The 19,060-nt window shown below is 38.2% G+C and overlaps 1 long non-coding RNA gene across 1 annotated transcript in view; it reads right to left on the minus strand.

The window, feature by feature from the left end:
- The window catches only part of LOC145522842 (uncharacterized), a 90,707-nt gene extending 71,958 nt beyond the window's left edge, over window positions 1-18,749 (minus strand). The window contains exon 1 of the long non-coding RNA XR_014066188.1: window positions 18,591-18,749. This is a non-coding gene — a long non-coding RNA (uncharacterized LOC145522842). The remainder of the gene's footprint in view (window positions 1-18,590) is intronic.
- Between the last annotated feature and the right edge of the window lie 311 nt (window positions 18,750-19,060).

A 19,060-nucleotide genomic window follows, 5' to 3' on the forward strand; every position in this document is an offset into this window, starting at 1 on the left:
AAACAGATTTTGACACTGCTCTGACCAGGACCATTGTCCTCTTGCTGGATGTCTCCCAGACCAAAAAGAGTTCTCCACGTCAAGGGCCAACTGGATGCATGCCAAATACCTTTTGGAGCAATCCTTCTCCAGCTTTTCTGTTTTAAATATGACCTATGTCAATGAATTAAAACTTATTATTCTAAGGGCTTAAGGATAGACTCTGTTTTTATAATAGGCAAATCAAATTCCACTAAGATACTACATATCAGAAAGTTAGCTAGGTTGGCTGTTTTCAAAGTATGGTGATTAAGGGACTACATATTTTATTACTGAATCCTTGGGTAAATGGTAGTTATACCCTGAATTATAATTCTCCAGGCCAGAATACTAGAGTGGGTTGCCGTGCCCTCCTCCAAAGGATCTTCCCAAGCAAGGGATCGAACCCAGGTCTCCTGCATTGCAGGTGGATTCTTGTTTAGTACAACCCTCTCAACTTCCTTTTCCTCTCTATAAAACAGTTCTCCTTGCCTTGACTTGCAGGGACTTGTGTGTGGCTCACCATGATTGCTGAAGAGGGTCTGTGTGCAGACTTCTCTATAGGTCAGAATGGTAAAGAATCTCCCTGCAATGCAGACCTGGGTTCAATTCCTGGGTCAGGAAGATCCCTTGGAGAAGGAAATGGCAATGCACTCCAGTATCCTTGCCTGGAGAATCCTATGGACAGAGAGGCCTGGTGGGCTATAGTACATGGGGTCACAAAGAGTATGACACAATTAGGTGACTAACACACACAAGATATCAAGAAAAGGTGGCAAGAATACACAGGAACTATACAAAAAATATCTTCATGACCCAGATAACCACGATGGTGTAATAACTCACCTAGAGCCAGACATCCTGGAATACAAAGTCAAGTGGGCCTTAGAAAGCATCACTACAAACAAAGCTAGTGGAGGTGACGGAATTCCAGTTGAGCTATTTCAAATGCTAAAAGATGATTCTGTGAAAGTGCTGCACTCAATCTGCCAGCAAATTTGGAAAACTCAGCAGTGGCTACAGGACTGGAAAAGGTCAGTTTTCATTCTAATCCCAAAGAAAGGCAATGCCAAAGAATGCTCAAACTACCACACAACTGCACTCATCTCACCTGCTAGCAAAGTAATGCTCAAAATTCTTCAAGCCAGGCTAACAGTATGCAAACTGTGAACTTCCAGATGTTCAAGCTGGATTTAGAAAAGGCAGAGGAACCAGAGATCAAATTGCCAATATCCGCTGGATCATCGAAAAAGCAAGAGAGTTCCAGAAAAACATCTATTTCTGCTTTATTGACTACGCCAAAGCCTTTGACATGTGGATCACAACAAACTGTGGAAAATTCTTCAAGAGATGGGACTACCAGACCACTTTACAGAGAAATCTGTATGCAAGTCAAGAAGAAACAGTTAGAACTGGACATGGAAAAACAGACTGGTTCCAACTTGGGAAAGGAGTACGTCAATGCTGTATATTGTCACCCTGCTTGTTTAACTTCTATGCAGAGTACATCATGCGAAATGGCTGGATGAAGCACAAGCTGGAATCAAGATTGCCGGGTGAAATACCAATAACCTCAGATATGCAGATGATACCACCTTTATGGTAGAAAGTGAAGAAGAACTAAAGAGCTTCTTGATAAAAGTGAAAGAGGAGAGTGAAAAAGTTAGCTTAAAACTCAACATTCAAAAAACTAAAATCATGGCATCTGGTCCCATCACTTCATGGCAAACAGATGGGGAAACAATGGAAACAGTGACAGACTTTATTTTGGGGGGCTCCAAAATCACCACAGATGGTGACTGCAGCCATGAAATTAAAAGACACTTGCTCCTTGGAAGAAAAGCTATGACCAACCTAGATAGCACATTAAAAAGCAGAGACATTATTTTGCCATCTAGTCAAAGCTTTGGTTTTTTCGGTAGTCATGTACAGATGTGAGAGTTGGACTATATAGAAAGCTGAGTGCCAAAGAATTGATGCTTTTGAACTGTGGTGTTGGAGAAGACTCTTGAGAGTTCCTTGGATTGCAAGGAGATCCAACCAGTCCATCCTAAAGGAGATCAGTCCTGAATATTCATTGGAAGGAATGTTTCAGCTGAAGCTGAAACTCCAATACTTTGGCCACCTGATGCGAAGAACTGACTCTTTGGAAAAGATTCTGATACTGGGAAAGACTGAAGGCAGCAGGAGAAGGGGATGACAGAGGATGAGATGGTTGGATGGCATCACCTACTCGGTGGACATGCGTTTGAATATGCTCCAGGAGTTGATGATGGACAGGGAAGCCTGGCGTGCTACAGTCCATGGGGTCGCAAAGAGTCAGATACAACTGAGCGACTGGACTGAACACACAAGAAAAAGGCAGCAATATCCATTAACATGAAAACTTTTCTATTACTAACCTGCTCACAAATCTTAGTTGATCTGTTTGTACTGACTTCAGCATTCTATAGTTAATTTAACCTGAAAATAGAATAACATTTACAGTTAGAAAAATATTAATTTAGCTAAAATTCCTTTGAGTGCTTGCTAAGCACTAGACACTGTCCTAAGCAATTCATATGAATTAACTCGTTTATCCTCACAACCATCCTGTTATGCCTTCTTACAGGCAATAAAACTGAGGTTCAGAGCAATGAACTGTCCCAAAGCCTTCTATATTTGTCACTTTCTGAAATTAATTCAGCTTAAAAATATAAAGCTGTTACCTCTGGGAGTGTGTGTGTGTGTGTGTGTGTGTGTGTGTGTGTGTGTATGCTCAGTTGCTCAGTCATGTGCAATTCTTTGTGACCCTATGGACTGTGGGCTGTCAGGCTCCCCTGTGTTGCTCTGGTTGTCCCTTTCCTGGTTTTACCTTATACTTCCTTTGTAAGGATCAGTTCTGTAATAGGTAAACTGAGCTTACTTTAGAGAAAAGGCCTTTTATTACCCTAGGGAATTTGGTATTTTTATGCACTTAGTAGTTTACAATGAATTCTGTTTTGAATTGCTACTTTTATTTTTCCAAAAAGTATAGCCAAGGATTCTTTGTCCATATGCACTTGGCCCAGAGGACAAAACAATATCCACAGTACTCATTCAATGCAATGGTCCATTGAAACGGATCTCCTTGGATGTTCATAAATACAAAATCTCTCTTACACAGATAGATGTGATTAGACTGAGAAATTGAACAGGGAGCTGATGATTCCACAGTAAAGATCTCTTGTTCTTCAGGGGTTTCTTGCTTTTGAGTCTTACTTCAAGAACAGGATGATTTACTGATGGAAACAAGACCGGTATCCTGTTTTTAAGTCTCAGTTTTGCATACAGAAAGGCTTTGAAAGGCAAGGTAACAACCATCTCTATTGTAATTAACATTAGAGGAAGTTTCAGATGATGCAAAAAGCTACAGAAATTTCTAAGAGTGCTTTCCACTTCCCCTCTGATTTTACTTTCTTGTTTGTAAATTAGGAATATTTCTAATCTACTATAGAGCTGGCCTGAAAACGGCCAAATGACTGCAAAGTGAAGCTGCCGTGTGACTACCATGTGTTTTTTATGATGACAACTGTCTTGAGATTTCAATGCTGTTTTCAAAGTAAACCCATGTGTACTGGTTATTTTAATAGGTCCCTGAAAGGAGCATATTGTGCTTCTAGAACACTCACCTATGGTCCCTCTAGGGCAGTGATCCCTAACCTTTTTGGCACTAGGGACAGGTTTTGCAGAAGACAAATTTTCCAGAGAGAAGGGGTAGGGGTGAGGGTTGCTTTCCAGATGATTCAAGCACATTACATGTATTGTGCACTTTATTTCTATTATTATTACATCAGCTTCTCCTCAGATCATCAGATGTTAGATCCCAGAGACTGGGGGCCCTTGCCCTAGAACAGCAGTTATCAAACTTTTGCATGCATCACCCAGAGGGCTTATTAAAATACTGATCACTGAGCAGCATCTCTAGACTTTATGATTCAGTAGATCTAGAGCAGGGCCCAGTAATTTGCAAGTCTAACGAGTTCTTGGATGATGCTGATGCTACTGGTCCAAGGACACTTGAGCACTGCTGATCTAGGAAATGCTACAGAGATCTATTTGTTGGGGTTAGTATGTCCAACTAGTGAGGTCTATTTCAAAATGCCACTGCACTGAATGAATGCTGTAGATATGGTTTTGTCCTCCAGATAAAATGGATATGGACAAACAATCCTCAGATACACTCCTTGGAAAAATAAAAGTACTAGTTCTAAACAGAATTCATTGTAAACTATTACATGCATATTAATGCCAAGTACCTAAGGTAATAAAATAAAAATCAGAATGTAGACAGGGTAGAGGTGGCAGATGGAGAGGAATATTTGTAGTTTTAAGACTGTTTTAACTGTCAACTCTTCAGTATTTATTTAACCAATCCCAGAAGACCATGCTACTGCAAGGACTGTCTTTCAGCAATTGACAGTGAGGAGATACACAGAATTTTAACATAAGCTGAGGCAGACGTGTTTTCTGGGGTGAAAGACTCAATTCTTTCTCTCTCCTTAGTGGGAAATTTCAGTAAATCGCAAAAATTATAGATTAGTGCTATCATCCAATTTTCAAAAATAATTTGAATCTGTACCATTGTTCTGTTTTTCTCAAGGTGAAAATAGAAATTTATCTTCTTCATTTTATCTTTATAAAAATGTTCTTGTGTAAAAGTCTGAAAAACTGAAAACTGTTATCCCAAAATCTAAATGTACAGATGTGCTTCTTAAGAGCATATTTTCACAGAATTTTCAAGTAGCACCCAATTTTTTATTTTTTCATAAGCTGCCCTTGTAATATACCTTGAACCAACATCTCTGAAAAGTTCAAAGCTTCTATATCTTTATATCACTTATTCTCAAAATACCTCTGGGAGGATGCAAGCAAGGTATCATTAAACCCATTCTACAGACAGGACAGCTGAGGTCCAGACTGCTTGCATCACCTAGCAAACTAGTGGGGCAGAGTCTGTTATTATACACTGTTCTACATCCTACTTCATTTTAACATCCTACTTCATTTTAAAGCCACATGTTATATAGTATTAAAATGAAAAATTCTGTTTTTTAAGTTTTTTAAAAAATAATTTTAAATTTAATTCTTACTCCCTTTTAATTTTTTTACTTATTTATTTTTAATATTTTTGGCCTTGTCATGTGGCATGTTGGATCTTAGATCCCCAACCAGAGATCAAACCTGCAGTCCCTGCATTTTAAGTGTGGAGTCTTAATCACTGGACGGTCAGGAATATCCCAAAAGTGTCCTATTTTTGAATCAAGGCTTTGTAAAATGCCATGTTATTTAATCCTAACTGATCTTGGTCAACTCTCTTACTATTAGCATAGTCTCATTAACTCTCTTTTTGTAAAAAAAAAAAAAAAAAATTATTTATTTTTGGCTGTTCTGGGTCTTCACTGCTGTCTGGGCTTTTTCTCTAGTTGCAGTGAGCAAGGGCTACTCTTCATTGTGATGTGCAGGCTTCTCCCGGCAATGGCTTCTCTTGTTGCAGAGCACAGGCCCTAGGGAGTGTGGCTTTCAGAAGTTGCGGCGCAGAATAGTTGTAGCTCCAGGGCTGCTCAGTAGTTGTGGTGCATGGACTTAGGGCTCCATGGCATGTGGGATATTCCTGGACCAGGAATCAAATCTGTGTATCCTGTATTGGCAGGCAGATTTTTTACCACTGAGCCACCAGGGAAGCCCTCTTATTAACTCTTTTCTCTGTTTTAACAAACTTACATATATATCTTTCTCATTTTTTAAATGATACTATTTTGACTTTTTTTCTTCTTACAAAAGTAATATATACTTATGGTAATATTTTAAAAAATATTTAAAATAAAAATATTACCAATAAAAATTACCTATCATCCTATTACCCAGAGATGTCACCAGTGCCACTTTGTGAACATCATCCATTTATTTTTCCATAAAAATAGAAAGATTTTTCTATTTAAGATGATTTTTCTAAGAAGATTTTTCTCTCTCTATTCCATCTTTTAAGATGGAAATTAAGTTTTTATATTAAAATATATGCTGAACTTCTTTCTATGTATGAATCCTTCTTACGACTTTTCATCTGGTAAATGTTATTGAAGTAACTGAAGTACAACAAACATTCAGGAAAGTAAACACTCAACAGTGTACAGTCTGATGAACATTTACAAAGTGAACATCCCCATGTATCAGTCTGAGACCAAGAAAAGAACACTGACAGAACTGCAGAAGCCCTGTGCCCACTGCCAGTCACAAGGCACTTCCAAAGTTATTCATTAGTTTTTTTTGCCTAATTTTGACTAGATATAAATGACATAGAGTATATATTCTTTTTTGTCTGGCTTCTTTTGTTCAAAATTGTATTTATTAGATGCAATCATGCACAAATTCTTCTTAGTGGCTGCACAGTATACTACGGATTTAATGGATTACTATGATTTACTCAAACATAAAAGCAAAAAAAACCACTCTTCTATGGGACATTTAAGGCATTGTGTATTTCTCACTGTCATAAACAATGTTTCTATGAGCACCCTCATTGATTTGTTCATGTTCTTATAAGTTCCATTGGATAAGTTTCTGAAACTAGAAATACTGAATTGTGAAGATATCCATGATGTTAAGAATTTTGGTGAATATTACCTGATTGCCATTTAGAGTGATGAAAATACATTTCCACCGGTAGCATGGGAGGCAGCCTGTTTCCCAGTATTTTCTCCATCACTACATGTTTCAATTTGCTTTAGTCCTTAAGGTGCTGATGGTTTCTGGTCTCAGCGTATTAGAGTTCTTAACAGCAATATTTCTCAGTTCAAATCTTGAATTATTTTAGAGGACCAGTGTTTCTTTTTTATTTTTTAATTGAAGCATAATTGCTTTACAGCATTTTGTTGTTTTCTGTCAAACCTCAACCTATGAATCAGCCATAGGTATACATATATCCCCTCCCTTTTGAACCTCCCTCCCATCTCCTGCCCCATCCCACCCCTGTAGGTTGACACAGAGCCCGTGTTTGAGGTTCCTGAGTCATATAGCAAATTCCCATTGGTTATCTATTTTACATATGGTAATGTAAGTTTCCATGTTAATCTTTCCATACATCTCACCCTCTCCTCCCTTGCCCTCATGTCCATAAGTCTATTCTCTATGTCTGTTTCTCCACTGCTGCTCTATAAATAAATTTTTCAGTACCATTTTTCTAGATTCCATATATGTACATTAGAATACGATATTTATCTTTCTCTTTCTGACTCACTTCACTCTGAATAATAGGTTCTAAGTTCATCCACCTCATCAGAACGGACTCAAATGTGTTCCTTTTTTATGGCTGAGTAATATTCCATTGTGTTTATGTACCACAACTTCTTTTTTTTTTTTTTTCTTATAAATTTATTTATTTTAGTTGGGGGCTAATTACTTTACAATATTGTAATAGTTTTTGCCATACATTGACATGAATCAGCCATGGGTTTACATGTGTTCCCCTTCCTGGACCCCCCACCCACCTCCCTCCCCATCCCATCCTTCTGGATCATCCCATTGCCCCGGCCCTGAGCCCTTGTCACATGCATCGAACATGGAATGGTGTTCTGTTTCACATATGATAATATACATGTTTCAATGCTATTCTCCCAGAACGTCCCACCCTCACCTTCTCCCTCAGAGTCCATAAAATTGTTCCATGCATCTGTGTCTCTTATTCTGTCTCGCATATAGGGTTATCGTTACCATCTTTCAAATTCCATATATATGCATTAGTATACTGTATTGTTGTTTTTCTTTCTGGCTTACTTCACTCTGTATAATGGGCTCCAGTTTCATCCATCTCAGTAGAACCGATTCAAATGTATTTTTTTTTAATGGCTGAGTAATATTCCATTGTGTATATGTACCACAGCTTCCTTATCCATTCGTCTGCTGATGGACATCTAGGTTGCTTCCATGTCCTGGCTATTATAAACAGTGCTGCGATGAACATTGGGGTACACGCGTCTTTTTCAATTCTGGTTTCCTCGGTGTATATGCCCAGCAGTGGGATTGCTGGGTCATATGGCAGTTCTATTCCCAGTTTTTTAAGGAATCTCCACACTGTTCTCCATAGTGGCTGTACTAGTTTGCATTCCCACCAACAGTGTAAGAGGGTTCCCTTTTCTCCACACCCTCTCCAGCATTTATTGCTTGTAGACTTTTGGATAGCAGCCATTCTGACTGGTGTGAAATGATACCTCATTGTGGTTTTGATTTGCATTTCTCTAATAATGAGTGATGTTGAGCATCTTTTCATGTGTTTGTTAGCCATCTGTATGTCTTCTTTGGAGAAATGTCTGTTTAGTTCTTTGGCCCATTTTTTGATTGGGTCGTTTATTTTTCGGGAATTCAGCTGCAGAAGTTGCTTGTATATTTTTGATATTAATTGTTTGTCTGTTGCTTCATTTGCTATTATTTTCTCCCATTCTGAAGGCTGTCTTTTCACCTTGTTTATAGTTTCCTTTGTTGTGCAAAAGCTTTTAATTTTAATTAGGTCCCATTTGTTTATTTTTGCTTTTATTTCCAATATTCTGGGAGGTGGGTCATGGAGGATCCTGCTGTGATTTATGTCGGAGAGTGTTTTGCCTATGTTTTCCTCTAGGAGTTTTATTGTTTCTGGTCTTACGTTTAGATCTTTAATCCATTTTGAGTTTATTTTTGTGTACGGTGTTAGGAAGTGTTCTAGTTTCATTCTTTTACAAGTGGTTGACCAGTTTTCCCAGCACCACTTGTTAAAGAGATTGTCTTTTCTCCATTGAATATTCTTGCCTCCTTTGTCGAAGATAAGGTGTCCATATGTGCGTGGGTTTATCTCTGGGCTTTCTATTTTGTTCCATTGATCTATATTTCTATCTTTGTGCCAGTACCATACTGTCTTGATGACTGTGGCTTTGTAGTAGAGCCTGAAGTCAGGCAGGTTGATTCCTCCAGTTCCATTCTTCTTCCTCAAGATTGCTTTGGCTATTCGAGGTTTCTTATATTTCCATACAAATTGTGAGATGATTTGTTCTAGTTCTGTGAAAAATACCATTGGTAGCTTGATAGGGATTGCATTGAATCTATAGATTGCTTTGGGTAGTATACTCATTTTCACTATATTAATTCTTCCAATCCATGAACACGGTATATTTCTCCATCTGTTTGTGTCCTCTTTGATTTCTTTCATCAGTGTTTTATAGTTTTCTATATATAAGTCTTTTGTTTCTTTAGGTAGATATATTCCTAAGTATTTTATTCTTTTTGATGCAATGGTGAATGGTATTGTTTCCTTAATTTCTCTTTCTGTTTTCTCATTATTGGAGTATAGGAATGCAAGGGATTTCTGTGTGTTAATTTTATATCCTGCAACTTTACTATATTCATTGATCAACTCTAGTAATTTTCTAGTAGAATCTTTAGGGTTTTCTATGTAGAGGATCATGTCATCTGCAAACAGTGAGAGTTTTACTTCTTCTTTTCCTATCTGTATTCCTTTTATTTCTTTTTCAGCTCTGATTGCTGTGGCCAAAACTTCCAAAACTATGTTGAATAGTAGTGGTGAAAGTGGGCATCCTTGCCTTGTTCCTGACTTTAGGGGAAATGGTTTCAATTTTTCACCATTGAGGATAATGTTTGCTGTGGGTTTGTCATATATAGCTTTTATTATGTTGAGATATGTTCCTTCTATTCCTGCTTTCTGGAGGGTTTTAATCATAAATGGATGCTGAATTTTGTCAAAGGCTTTTTCTGCATCTATTGAGATAACCATATGGTTTTTTTCTTCCAATTTGTTAATGTGGTGTATTACATTGATTGATTTGTGGATGTTAAAAAAACCTTGCATTCCTGGGATAAAGCCCACTTGGTCATGATGTATGATCTTTTTAATATGATGTTGGATTCTGTTTGCTAGAATTTTATTAAGGATTTTTGCATCTATGTTCATCAGTGATATTGGCCTGTAGTTTTCCTTTTTTGTGACATCTTTGTCTGGTTTTGGAATTAGGGTGATGGTGGCCTCATAGAATGAGTTTGGAAGTTTACCATCTTCTGCAATTTTCTGGAAGAGTTTGAGTAGGATAGATGTTAGCTCTTCTCTAAATTTTTGGTAGAATTCCGCTGTGAAGCCGTCTGGTCCTGGGCTTTTGTTTGCTGGAAGATTTCTGATTACAGTTTCGATTTCTGTGCTTGTGATGGGTCTGTTAAGATCTTCTATTTCTTCATGGTTCAGTTTTGGAAAGTTATACTTTTCTAAGAATTTGTCCATTTCTTCCAAGTTGTCCATTTTATTGGCATATAGCTGTTGGTAGTAGTCTCTTATGATCCTTTGTATTTCTGTGGGGTCTGTTGTGATCTCTCCATTTTCATTTCTAATTTTGTTGATCTGATTCTTCTCCCTTTGTTTCTTGATGAGTCTGGCTAATGGCTTGTCAATTTTGTTTATCTTCTCGAAAAACCAGCTTTTAGTTTTGTTGATTTTTGCTATGGTCTCTTTTGTTTCTTTTGCATTTATTTCTGCCCTAATTTTTAAGATTTCTTTCCTTCTACTGACCCTGGGGTTTTTCATTTCTTCCTTCTCTAGTTGCTTTAGGTGTAGAGTTAGTTGATTTATTTGATTTTTTTCTTGTTTCTTGAGGTACGCCTGTATTGCTATGAACCTTCCCCTTAGTATTGCTTTTACAGTGTCCCATAGGTTTTGGGTTGTTGTGTTTTCATTTTCATTCGTTTCTATGCATAATTTGATTTCTTTTTTGATTTCTTCTGTGATTTGTTGGTTATTCAGAAGCGTGTTGTTTAGCCTCCATATGTTGGAACTTTTAATAGTTTTTTTCCTGTAATTGAGGTCTAATCTTACTGCATTGTGGTCAGAGAAGATGGCTGGGATGATTTCAATTTTTTTGAATTTACCAAGGCTAGATTTATGGCCCAGGATGTGATCTATCCTGGAGAAAGTTCCATGTGCACTTGAGAAAAAGGTAAAATTGATTGTTTTGGGGTGGAAACTCCTGTAAATATCAATTAAATCTAATTTGTCTATTGTATCATTTAAAGTTTGTGTTTCCTTGTTAATTTTCTGTTTAGTTGATCTATCCATATGCGTGAGTGGAGTATTAAAGTCTCCCACTATTATTGTGTTATTGTTAATTTCCCCTTTCATACTTGTTAGTATTTGCCTTATATATTGTGGTGCTCCTATGTTGGGTGCATATATATTTATGATTGTTACGTCTTCTTCTTGAATTGATCCTTTGATCTTTATGTAGTGTCCTTCTTTGTCCCTTTTCACAGCCTTTATTTTAAAGTCTATTTTATCTGAAATGAGTATTGCGACTCCTGCTTTCTTTTGATCTCCGTTTGCATGGAATATGTTTTTCCATCCTTTCACTTTCAGCCTGTGTGTGTCTCTAGTTTTGAGGTGGGTCTCTTGTAGACAGCATATATAGGGGTCTTGTTTTTGTATCCATTCAGCAACCCTTTGTCTTTTGGTTGGGGCATTCAACCCATTTACATTTAAGGTAATTAATGATAAGTATGATCCCGTTGCCATTTACTTTGTTGTTTTGAGTTCGTGTTGAAACATCCTTTCTGTGTTTCCTGTTTAGAGAAGATCCTTTAGCATTTGCTGGAGAGCTGGTTTGGTGGTGCTGAATTCCCTCAGCTCTTGCTTGTCTGTAAAGCTTTTGAATTCTCCTTCATATCTGAATGAGACCCTTGCTGGGTACAGTAATCTGGGTTGTAGATTATTCTCTTTCATTACTTTAAGTATGTCCTGCCATTCCCTTCTAGCCTGAAGGGTTTCTATTGAAAGATCAGCTGTTATCCTTATGGGGATCCCCTTGTGTGTTATTTGTTGTTTTTCCCTTGCTGCTTTTAATATTTGTTCTTTGTGTTTGATCTTTGTTAATTTGATTAATATGTGTCTTGGGGTGTTTCGCCTTGGGTTTATCCTGTTTGGAACTCTCTGGGTTTCTTGGACTTCTGTGGCTATTTCTGTCCTCAGTTTAGGGAAATTCTCAACTATTATCTCCTCGAGTATCCATTCATCTATTGATGGACATCTAGGTTGCTTCCTTGTTCTAGCTATTGTAAATAGTGCTGCAATGAACAATGGGACACATGTGTCTTTTTCAGTTTTGGTTTCCTCAGGGTATATGCCTAGGAGTGGGATTGCTGGGTCATATGGTGGTTTTATTCCTAGTTTTAAGGAATCTCCATACTGTCTTCCATAGTGGCTGTATCAGTTCACATTCCCACCAACAGTGCAAGAGCATTCCCTTTTCTCCACACCCTCTTCAGCATTTATTGTTTGTAGACTTTTTGATGATGGCCATTCTGATTGGTGTGAGGTGATATCTCATTGTAGTTTTGATTTGCATTTCTCTAATAATGAGCGACATTGAGCATCTTTTCATGTGTTTGTTAGCCATCTGTATGTCTTCTTTGGAGAAATGTCTGTTTAAGTCTTTTTCCCACTTTTTGATTGGGTTGTTTTTCCTGCATTGAGTTGTATGAGCTGCTTGTATATTTTGGAAATTAATCCTTTTGTCAGTTGTTTCATTTGCTATTATTTTCTCCCATTTTGAGGGTTGTCTTTTCACCTTGCTTATAGTTTCCTTTTCTGTGCAAAAGCTTTTAAGTTTAATCAGGTTCCACTTGTTTACTTTTATTTCCATTACTCTAGGAGGTGGGTCATAGAGCATCTTGCTTTGATTTATGTCGTTGAGTGTTCTGCCTATGTTTTCCTCTAAGAGTTTTATAGTTTCTGGTCTTACATTAAATCTCTGATCCATTTTGACTTTATCTTTGTGTATGGTGTTATGAAGTGTTCTAATTTCATTCTTTTACATGTAGCTGTCCAGTTTTCCCAGCACCATTTATTGAAGAGGCTATCTTTGCCCCATTGTATATTCTTGCCTCCTTTGTCAAAAAGAAGGTACCCATAGGTGCACGGGTTTATTTCTGGGCTTTCTATCTTGTTTCATTGGTCTATATTTCTGTTTTTGTGTCAGTACCATACTGTCTTGATGACTGGAGCTTTGTAGTATAATCTGAAGTCAGGAAGGTTGATTCCTCCAGCCCCATTCTTCTTTCTCAAGATTTGTTTGGCTGTTCGGGGACTTTTGTGTTTCCATATGAATTGTGAAATTTTTTGTTCTAGTTCTGTGAAAAATCCTATTGGTAATTTGACAGGGATCATACTGAATCTGTGGATTGCATTTGGTAGTATAGCCATTTCCACAATATTGATTCTTCCTACTCAGAAATATGGAATATCTCTCCATCTGTTTATGCCATCTTTGGTTTCCTTCATTGGTGTCTTATAATTTTCTGTGTACAGTTCTTTTGCCTCCATAGGTAAGTTTATTCCTAGATATTTTGTCCTTTTGTTGCAATGGTGAATTGGATTGATTCCTTAATTTCTCTGATTTTTCATTGTCAGTATATAGAAATCCAAGTGATTTTTGTGTATTGATTTTGTACCCTGCAACTTTGCTAAATTCACTGATTAGCTCTAGTTACTAATTACTAGTTTTTCTTTTTTAAAACTAAGTTACTTTTATAATATGTATTTGTATGAGCCAGATTTTTTTTGTTTAGTGCACTCTTCAGTTACTAACTCTTAAATGCTAACAGACATCATGATATAGGATTCCTTGAATGTGTACAGCCTGACCTAACTAAATATTTCACTTCTCAAATATGCATTGTTCTAGTGTGTGAAAGAAATATAAATTCTGTGTTCTTTATGTCTGTATTTTAATTGCTTTCTGTTCCCTTAAGTCTAGAGATTTACTAGTCTAAGTAATAATTATTGCCCCATGTTTTTATGACTTGAATTTTTCCTTCCCTAAAGCCTTTTTTAGAACTTTGTTTTAAAAGTAACATTATTGTGTGAAAACTTAAGTCAGAAGTAAGCAAAAATCATCTGTATTCCCTCTACTTCACTCCTTGTTTGTTTGCTATGCCTCACTACAGTCTTTGTCTTACACATTTATAGAATTATTTTTCACAAGGGAAAAAAAATGAACTGTACTGCACATGCTGTTTTGCAAACTGCTTTTTCCACACTTACTATATCATAGACCGTTTTCCATCCAATCATTTCTTGATCCAAATAACATCCCTCCATCAATTAGTGTGTTATAGACTTACATATATTCTCTCCAGAGTGCTTTGTAAACACCAAACTGTAAAGAAGGTGAAAGTTCCTTCTTGTGGAATTATCTGGCAACAACTGTGTTTGGTGTTGAAAGAGTCTTGGTGTCCTGGGACCCAGTGAGCCCAGGTGAGAATGTGTTTATTGATGCGATTCTCTAGGCTCCAGCTCATGTCCCCAGTCCTCCTCATTTTCCTCCAAAAGTCAGCACTTTTGTCTGACCAAAATTAGCAATTCACCTTCTTGTCTTTCACATACATTTCAGTTTTCAGTAATGAATCCTAAATGCAGAGATCTGCAATTTTCTTGGATTTTTGCTAAACAAGCTATCCCTGGGAAGCAGGCAAATGGTTACATTTGTTTCCCAAAGTGTCACTGTTGTTTTAACTTCATTTATAAGCATGCAGTGCTTATCAATTAGGAGTGCTGTCTCCATTCATAAAATGTATGAGCTGATGGTACAATGGCTAGTTAACTAAAAAAATATGCAATTACTGTGTAAAACACATGGTCTTAAGTTAGTAAGGATTTGGAATTGGACCAGTATTTTTCTCATTAAATGTGGGTTTGGGGGGTGGGGAGCTTATTACTACAGTTCCACAGCAGCATAATTATTTTCAGAAATACTCCTTTCTAGTTACCTAACAGAAACCGGTGTGTATTTTTAGTTGTTTGTACTTCATATCCTTGAACAGACAATCCAATGAGAGACATAGATTCCCTGATTTAACCTTTAGCCCAGGATAAGAGAGGTTACTTAGTTATAAAACTTGACTTTATCCAGGGGTAAAAAAAATAAAATCTCTCTGAAGATCAACTATGATTTATTTACCGGGCCCAGACAATGTTTGAGTATCTTAAAGGGTATTAGGCGTGACAATATGTGTTTGAAAAGTGTGTTGTCTTCATCCTTTGACAGAGGTAAATCCACAAATCATTAGGTCCAGAACTAAACTTGAGATGAAAGCTCACTGCTTTTTTCCACCAAGGCATCTAACCTCTAGTTTAAGCACAAGTATAAAACCATCTGCTTACCAGGAGGTTGAGGCCGCTCAAAATCCATTAACACCATATGTATCAACAGAAGCGTGACTTCAGAGCCTCAAATGTTTTTCTTTCCTTCATTATTGTCTGCCAGAAACTTAGCTGGGATGCTTTCCCTTTCCTTAAAATGCACTGCATTTCAGTTTAATTATGCAAGTCCCCCTCTTATTAACAGTAATTACACACATTTTCTCATCTGTGTGTCTGTAGTTCAGAAGTAACCACTTCATTCAGTTGAAAATTAAGCCAAAAGGGGGAAAAAAAAGACTTTATTTTCAATTTCCCTTCCTTCTCCCTAGGGGAACTAACACATCTTTCAATGCATCACAAGATAAAGATGCTGACTCAGTCTCTTAAATCACCCCTGGAGTCTCCAGCACAGCCCTTAATGAGACAGAGTTTGCTGTACAAGAAGTTGTTTTATTAAGTGAGTGAAAAATAACTTTTCCTCCTCCAAAAGTGCCCTTGGTGAAATAATTTATGTCTGAACCCAAACCTCCTATGCTTATCCCAAAATGCAGGGAAGGGCAAACAAAACAATTTCAAAATGACAAAATGGCTACTTGGTTGGAAATCATACTTTGGAAATATCACCCAAAATGAGAGGTTAACTGTGGTCAACATATGGAAGTAAAGTGCCTGCCAACTGGGTGGGGGGTTGGGGGGGTCGAGGGGGAGAAGACAAATCATGCAGATCTTCAGAGAGCAAGGAAGGAAACAAAGTGGGAAAATTTCTAATGTAGTTCATAATGATTTTGCCTTATTTATGTGGATGGAGATTTTGTCTAATCTTTGGCATTTGTGGCTTATAAAGCATAAGCATTTTTATATCAGTTACCTCATTCAATCCTCATAACAGCCTAAGAATGAGGCAAAAAATAGATTACCCTTCCCCCAAGTCACAGACATGTGATCTGCATTCAGTTCAGTTCAGTTCAGTTGCTTAGTCGTGTCCGACTCTTTGCGACCCCATGAATCGCAGCACGCCAGGCCTCCCTGTCCATCACCAACTCCTGGAGTCTACCCAAACTCATGTCCATCGAGTCGGTGATGCCATCCAGCCATCTCATCCTCTGTCGTCCCCTTCTCCTCCTGCCCCCAATCCTTCCCAGCATCAGGGTCTTTTCCAATGAGTCAACTCTTCGCATGAGGTGGCCAAAGTATTGGAGTTTCAGCTTCAACATCAGTCCTTCCAATGAACATCCAGGACTGATCTCCTTTAGGATGGACTGGTTGGATCTCCTTGCAGTCCAAGGGACCCTCAAGAGTCTTCTCCAACACCACAGTTCAAAAGCACCAATTCTTCAGCGCTCAGCTTTCTTCACGGTCCAACTCTCACATCCATGCATGACTACTGGAAAAACCATAGCCTCGACTAGATGGACCTTTGTTGACAAAGTAATGTCTCTGCTTTTTAATATGTTATCTAGGTTGGTTGTAACTTTCATTATTAAATGACTTGTCCAAGGTTCTATGTGGTTGGTCAGTGCTACATGACAACTGAGCCTGAATGAGTCGTGTCCTACTGCTTTTTAAATTAACTGATAGAAAATTATTTATAGAAGTTCTTTGAAGGCTACAGTGACTCAGCAGTACTGGTGGAACAAAGGAGAGTTAAAAATTATTGGTGCATATAATCCACATAAAATGCTAAATTCAAGTGGTTAATTTCAGCTTTGTCCATCCAAATCTTTCAAAGATGCTTACATTCACATAGTAATCACAGATATTTAAGTTCCCCTTTTGTTTATGATGACACTGGTTGATGGAAGTTTCACTGATTTTCTTTTTGCCTGCTAGCAGAACAATCCAATGGCAAAACAGCAGGACAGAAAAGGAAGAAAAAAAAAAAAAGACCTGCATATTCTGAAAACTCAAAAATAAAATGTTGATATTATTGACTATGAAGTAACATCACCCTGAGGATTCAACCCCACGGATTGTAGCCCACCAGGCTCCTCTGTCCATGGAATTCTCCAGGCAAGGGGTTGGCATTTCCTACTACAGGGGATCTTTTCAACCCAGGGGTTGAACCTGGGTCCCTGCATTTCAGGCAGATTCTTTACTGCCTGAGCCACCAGAGAAGTCCACTGATCTACTAGCTTATGACAAAGTAACCTCCTAATTTGTCTCCCTGTCTCCTCTCCCCACCCCACTTCCCTCTAGCCTTATAAATTGCTGACGGATTATTCCAATTGTAGTTACCTTGTGCAAACCCTTCCATAAACTGGCTAAGAAAACAGAAACTCTTCACCCTTGTATTCAAGACCTCTGCAAAATAATAATACTTATTAAATATCAACTATAGAATGAATGGGCTTCCCTGGTGACTCAGTGGTAAAGAAACCGCCTGCAATGCTGTAGAGGCAGGAGACCAGGGTTCAATCCCTGGGTCAGGAAGATCCCCTGGAGGATGTCATGGCAACCTTTTCCAGTATTCTTGCCTGGAGAATTCCATAGACAGAGGAGCCTGGCGGGCTACAGTCCATGGGTCACAAAGAGTGGACATAACTGAAGCGACTTAGGACATGCACGCACACAGAACAGATATCTCAAACGATCCTGAGAAATGTCTGATTAGGTTCGTTTTAGAAGTGAGAAAACTGAGGCTGAGAGAAGCCAAATAACTCTACCTACATTGGGTATTTATTCAGTGGTGTCACCAGTGTCCAAACTCAGGCCCACTTAACTCCAAGGTCCAGCTTGTCTGTCTAGATTTGTTTCTGACCACTAGGACATGTGTGTGTGCATGCCTGCACCTCCTGGACCACAGCCCGCCAGGTTCCTCCGTCTGTGGGATTCTTCAGGAACGAATACTGGAGTAGGTTGTCATGGCCTCCTCCAGGGGATCTTCCGGACCCAGGGACTGACCCAGTGTCTCTTAAGTCTCCTGCATTGGCAGGCAGGTTCTCTACCACTAGGGCCACCTGGGAAGCCCCCACTACCACATACATAGCCTAAATTAACAGGGGCCTGCCCTGAAACCATTCCTGGCCCCATCACAGTTTCGTGCTATTGTGGGGAGTTTTTCCATCTGGAATGTTCTCCTCAATCCTACTGCCTTATAGAAATATTAGTTCTGGAACTTCCCTAGTGGTCCAATGGCTATGACCGTGTGCTCCCAACGTAGGGGACCTGAGTTCAGTTCCTGGTTGGGAAACCTGAGCCCACATGCCGCAACAAAAATAAATAAGTTTTAAAAATAAAATTAAAAAAAAAAATAGATGTTAGTTCTTCAGGACAAATCTCAAACATCACCTCCTTGAAGTCTTTGCTTAATCTTATCTCCAGCGACCTCTAACACTTAAAAAAAAATTTCTCTTTGAATACATTCACGTCTTTTCATCGTTTTTATGGCACTTACCTTCTTTTATTGTAGCTGTTTTCCTGTCCCCATGAAAAATTTGCAAATTTCTTGAAAACGGGAACTCGGATTTATTCATTACTAATGTCCTTATACCCCTAGTATGAATTAAATGTAGCAGGAATTCAGAGCTTCAAAATAGAATTGCAACACTGCATTAAGAAACACCCAGCAGAAGCCCAACCAATGAGAAGCCTCCATACTTTGGACTCCCAGCTTCCACCAATGAACTCCTTTGTTATTACAGCCGCCTTTCAAGTCTCCCCTTCCGCCCCAAACTTTCCCCTATTTAAAAGCAAGTACTGACTTTGCTTAGTGTTAGCCATAGTTCACCAATTCAGGATGGTGCTTTCTCTGGGTACTTTTGAATAAATTGCTTTTGCTAGTAGAAAAAAGAAAAAGAAAGAAAAGGGACAAAGAAATACCACGTAGAATATACCAAATGGGAAAGCAGAATTTCTCACTCCACC

The sequence above is a fragment of the Giraffa tippelskirchi genome, chromosome 2, assembly GCF_054371585.1.
Source record: "Giraffa tippelskirchi isolate mGirTip1 chromosome 2, T2T-mGirTip1v1.2.pri, whole genome shotgun sequence".
Taxonomy (NCBI): domain Eukaryota; kingdom Metazoa; phylum Chordata; class Mammalia; order Artiodactyla; family Giraffidae; genus Giraffa; species Giraffa tippelskirchi.